The sequence below is a fragment of the Apium graveolens genome, chromosome 7, assembly GCF_009905375.1.
Source record: "Apium graveolens cultivar Ventura chromosome 7, ASM990537v1, whole genome shotgun sequence".
Classification (NCBI taxonomy): domain Eukaryota; kingdom Viridiplantae; phylum Streptophyta; class Magnoliopsida; order Apiales; family Apiaceae; genus Apium; species Apium graveolens.
In genome coordinates, this window is record NC_133653.1 from 148,199,993 (window position 1) to 148,206,070 (window position 6,078).

Here is a 6,078-nt window from a genome sequence, read left to right on the forward strand (position 1 = left end):
GCTTTATGAAACATCCGTTGAGAATGTTTTCTTGGCTGTTAACTCTATTTCATTTATGCAAAATTACAAGGCATCTGATATTTATAATTAACCAACATATCTTGCATATCAATCTAGTAGTTAACATTCCTATACATTCTACAACATCTGTTACATTAAGCCATTTGGATATGCAGGAATGTGCTACTAAACTTATTGTTACATAAGCTACTCTTTTAACGATGTTAAAAATGATCATCCGTTGAAAGCTACAAATACACTTAATTAAAATATACTAAGTATTTTGTTCAAAGTTATTATCAAGTACACAACATATTCCTAACAGAAAGAGTTAGAAAAACAAAGTTCAAAAATTTAAAAAATATGGATATATATGGAAAATGGATGAAAAAAACGGATCAATAAATCTAATTAATAAAAAGAGAAATGGATGGAAAGAATGAATTAATAAAACTGGATAATGAAAAAAATATAAGTTTTATGGGAACAAATCATAATAAAAGAAAAAATTCAGAACATGACACTTGTCATGAATGAGATAAAAAATCAAACTCGAACAAGACATATAATAAGAGAAGAATTAACTAATCTATCGAATACATCTGAAATGCCAACATTTAAATAATATTAGAACAATTAACTAATCTAGAGGATGAAAGACCAAAAAACTAACATATGATAAAAAAAATATCACACAAAAACCAGAAATTATGGCCATAAAACCAAAGAACCTATTATGAGTAAAATGAAACCCATTATATAAGAATCTGTAGATAAAACATTAAATGGATTATCTTTGCCGTATAAAGAAAGAAAATTCTAATGTACAAACAACAATATAATGTAATGACATTTCTTAAAAATCATGGCAAAGAACTATTATAATAAGAAAGATATAAATATGAACCATTAAAAAAAGAATCAAAAAATTTAGAAAATATAGAAAAAGAAAAAATAGTTAACATACAATTAAAGTTTGAAAAACAAGAATAAGAATTGAAAAGATTTAAAAGTAAAAAATAATAAACTTAAATTAAATACTAATGAAGAATGACTTAACAAGTATAAAAAATAAAAAAACAAATATGAAATTATTAAAAAAAGATTTGAAAGAAACTAAAACAGAACTAAAACAAATGAAACAAAGAGTTACATCACTAAGTAGAAGAAACCAAAACAAATTTAGAAATATTAAGAGAAGAAATCAAGAAAATTAAAAAAAAAGAAAAAAATTATTGACAGTATAACAAGTAATTCAAATACTTCGAGTAATAGTGTCCGTTCTAATAAAAAATAATATATTTTATAAAAGAATCTGAAAATGAAGACAAATCATAAATATGAGAAGAGAACAATCAAATGACGCAAGGCTTAAAAAATGAAAAATATGAATGCTATCATAAAAGAAGAACCAAAAAGTGACATTAAAGATGAGTATAACGAACCTATAGACACTGAAATGGAAACTGAGAAAATAGTAAATGAAGACGCTGATAAATACCGAGAAGAAAAACTAACAGATGTCAATTTAGAATTAATAACAAAAGTAATAATAAAATACCTAAACATATACCAATCGGACATCATGCAGAATTTAAAGAATTTGTAGGATCTATGTCACAAGGTGTTAACCTAATGGATATTTTTGAGATTTAGATAATGTGTATGAAGAACAAGAAATTAATAGAAGGATTACAAATTGGAATCGAGGAACCTTTATAGCACTAATGAGTTCTATACATACTGATATTTTAGATTATTGATAGGTCCATATTATTGCATGCTATTAATACCTATTTTATGTCCGTTTTCGAAAATTTATTAATAAATAATTTTTTTTACTTTATTTTGTAGGGAAATAAATAAAATAAGAATTTGAGCAGGAAAAAGTAAAAAAGGCAATGAGGTGGAGAATACTTGAAATTAAAGAAATTCGAATACTTATTGGAGAAGAAGAAGGAAAAGAAGAAAATCTATCCTAAGCAGGATTTGCTATTCCAAGACCCAAGCAAGACCCAAGCCCTCATATTTTCCCTATATATATGGGTCCCCGTCTTGTATTTTAGACACCCGACATCTAGAACACCAATCTAGAGTTATAATTTTATTAGTTATTTGTTTTTTTCATCTTTTATCATGTCTAGCTAATTCTCCTTCCCTAGGATGAAGATGAAGTTAATTTAATTACTTTTGATATCTTTCGTTCCTATTGCTGAATTCTCATGATTTTTCTTGGTGCTTAATTGTTCAATTAACAAAGTGATTTTGATATATTATTTTTACTGTATTTATTTTTTATAGCCTATACTTGATCCATGAAATTTTGAGGGGTTATTGTTAGATAACAAGTTTCATATTATATGCTTGTCTCGTTAATTGATTTATGTTATTTGTGAAGGAAAGAGAATTGATTTTAGGACGAGTTGATATTAATTGTGATTGATTAATGGATTCGGATTCCTCGATTTTCCATATTATTTGTTATTTGTTATCTAGGTTAAACAAATCTCATCCCAAATATAAATATCTAGTTCACATGATTTAAATTGTTAGGGTTTCGAAAATTCGTATTCTTTGTGGATCGACCTGTAATTGCTATAACTAAACACTATGCGCTTGCAGTTATTATATTTTCACACATCAAGTTTTTGGCACCGCTGCCGGGGACTATTATTAATTTTCACTCCTTGATATTTAATTTTTCGGACTAGTTTTTTGTTTTTTCTTTATTTTTTAGGGAATCATGAATCGGGGGAAAATTTGGACAAGAAGATCGTTAGAAGGCATCACCATCTCTTTTGGAATTTTTGAAATCGTTTTTCGGTAATCCGTATCGCCTCTCTATTTTTTTTCTCACTTTATTATTGAAAAACACAAAAAAAATAAATATTTGAAAAATTCAAAAATAGTAGTTAGTTAATTGTTAAAAACCAATTTGTTGCATCATTCATTCTTTAACATGGGATCACATCATCTAGATTTCTTTTTTGTATTTGTTGCTTTCCATCTTATATAATTGTGATGATTACTGGAGGAAAGAGGTACGTATAATTTAGAATAATACACGTGGTGTAGTGCATCAATAAGTGTTTATTATCTCGTTATTTATGTGTTGCATCATCTAATCAATCTTAAGGGCACCACCCAATTACAAGATAAGGTGAGGGATTTCATCACCCTTTCCTTGACCCACAAATCACTAATTCCTTTATCTTGCATTCACCTACCTTAATAAAATTAAGTAGACTTTAGCCCCTAGAATTTCAAGCTCAATTAGGAAGGTACCTAAAAGAGAAAGTAAATTTGAAAATATTCAAACTTTTGGTGACAAGGCAAGTGTATCACTTACCCGACCAATTTGGATTGGTGACTGATAAGTGGCATCTTATACCACTTAGAACGTCTTATAATGGCTTGAATTGATGTCTTGAAATTAAGTATTTTGTGTATCTGATGCGCTTTCGAGTATTTTTGCATTTCAGGGTGTAACTTGCGTATTCAGGAAGATTTCATCAAAATAAGCCTATGGAAGTATTTGGGATCAGTCTCGGGGGAATCTGTGAAGAATTCAGCAAAATCAGGAGCAGGAAAATATTTTTTCCAGAAGCCTTCCAGGCGCCCGCCTGGGATCTGGGGCGGCCGCCTGGGAAGCTGGGGCGGCCGCCCGGAGTCAGGAAATTTAATTCTGATTTTTATTAAGTCGTGTTCTACTGGACTTCTGAGACGGCTGATTCTTGTGGACTTCTATATAAGTAATCTTCCGAGACGTTTCACAAAACGAGTATTCATCAAGCAAGGAGCAAGGATAGAAGAAAAGAAGACCGTTTTAGCACACCGCAATGAAGAAGAGGAAGCATACGTTAATTTGTGATTCTTTTATTCGTTGTAACAGTGGATGCTAGTTTTCTTTTACTTTGAACCTTAACACTCTTGTGACGTACTATGGATTTAATAATTAGTTAGTTAGTTTATACTGTCATGTTATTATCATGTTTTCATGTGAACCCATAATGACGATGAGTTCTATCATGGTCTAATCGTGATCATGTGGTCGTAGCGGATTTACTATGGATTTCCTTAGTTAATTTTTTAATACCTTGGTATGTGATGATTGTATGATATCTAGTATAGGTTGTGCTTATTGGTCTTATGTGCGTCGCGAACATATAAGATAGCCTGTTAATCTCTTGTGAAGCGACAGTGAATCTTGAGATTTAGAACTTTCCATGCTAGCATAGGTTCATGTATTGTATGCATGATTAGTGGGTAACTCTAACCGTTTTACTTGCCTTGTGTAATCATGATGAATAACTTACGCTTAAATCGTTATGTTGTCAAATTATGTAGACATATAGGGTCTCAACATAATTGATGCCTATTTAACTTTTATCTTAATTGTGGATGTTTGGTAGAATGGTTCTAGTACAACGAAAGTTGGCTTTTATCAGTTTCGTGTTGTTCGATTAATATCATCACCGTTACATGCTAAGGGTAATAACAATAACTATTGAATGAAGTAGTAATGAAAATATGATCTCATGTGTGTTTAATATTGTTAATTCAAGTGTTAATTAAGTACTCTATTCTCGTAGTTAATAATTAGTTAATCAACCTTAAGTGTTATTGTCTTGACATTGAGAAGTAATCATACATTGGTGAGTGAGTGTTAATTAAATATAATTAGTCTGAGTCTCTGTGAGAACGAAATAGAAATCATTCTATATTACTTGCGAACGTGTATACTTGCGTAAATTATTAGCGCGTGTTTTGTGCCTAACAAGTTTTTGGCGCCGCTGCCGGGGACTCGGTGTTAATTTGTTTAGTTTATGTACTTACCATTAGTGGTCGTTAGGACTCATTGATTAAGACTTGTTACTTATTGTTTCCGATTGTGTTTCAGGTACTCTCGCAAGCCTTTATGCAAACACGTTCTCGCACTCACAAGAGGACTTTAGATACGGCTGAGGAGACAGACTCAGTTCTTGATATTCCGGAGAAGATAGATTTTGAAGATTCGGATAAAGAGAGTGAGCAGAAGGAACCGGTAATCATGGGTGATCATATAGTTCCAGCAGCAGATCTAGCTCTTATGGACTTTTCTCGGCCTAAAATTGATGACATTCAGTCAAGCATCCTTCATACGGCTATTCAGGCTAATACTTTTGAAATCAAGTCGGGCACTATTTAGATGGTGCAGAATTCTGTTTCTTTTGGAGGTGCTGGACTGAAGACCCCAACATGCATATCAGGAATTTTGTCGAGATCTGTAGTACTTTCAATGATAATGGTGTTACTGATAAGGCTATCAAGCTGAGGCTTTTCCCATTCTCTCTGAGGGATAAAGCTCAGGACTGGTTACATTCTGAACCAGCTGCGTCCATCACTATGTGGAAAGATCTTTCGCAAATGTTTCTGGTGAAGTTTTATCCAATGGCCAGGACTGCCGCTATGAGGAGTGCTCTTACTCATTTTGCGCAACAACCAACAGAATCTATGTGCGAAGCATGGGAGCGCTATAAGGAGATGTTGAGAATGTGTCCACATCATGGTATGCCTGACTGGATGGTGATCACTGGTTTCTACAATGGTTTGGGGGCCAAATCTCAGCCCATGCTCGATGCAGCAGCTGGAGGCGCCTTGTGGGCCAAAAGCTATACTCAAGCCTATAATCTTATTGAAACTATTACTGCAAACGAGCATCAAAACCCAACTCAAAGGATGATGCCTGGGAAGGTAGCAGGTATTTTGGAAGTTGATGCAGCCACAACTATTGTAGCGCAGCTCCAAGCGCTGTCTATGAAGGTCGATTCTTTAGCCAACTATGGAGTGAATCAGATAGCTATGGTCTGTGAGCTTTGTGCAGGCTCTCATGCTACGGATCAGTGTTCTCTCTTTAATGAATCTGTTCAGTATGTGAACAATTATCAGCGACCGCAGCAGCCTGTGCCATCTACTTATTATCCTAATAACAGAAATCATCCCAATTTCAGCTGGAGCAATACTCAGAATAATGTCCAGCAACCATATCAGCAAGGCATAAGTAAACAGTTTAATCCACCTGGATTCCAGCAACCTCAA

The 6,078-nt window shown here is 32.8% G+C and overlaps 1 non-coding gene across 1 annotated transcript; it reads right to left on the minus strand.

The window, feature by feature from the left end:
* Nucleotides 1-5,445: 5,445 nt before the first annotated feature.
* LOC141675781 (small nucleolar RNA R71) lies at nt 5,446-5,552 on the minus strand. Its single transcript, XR_012556416.1, has one exon. It is a non-coding gene; the product is annotated as a small nucleolar RNA R71 (small nucleolar RNA).
* Nucleotides 5,553-6,078: the final 526 nt, after the last annotated feature.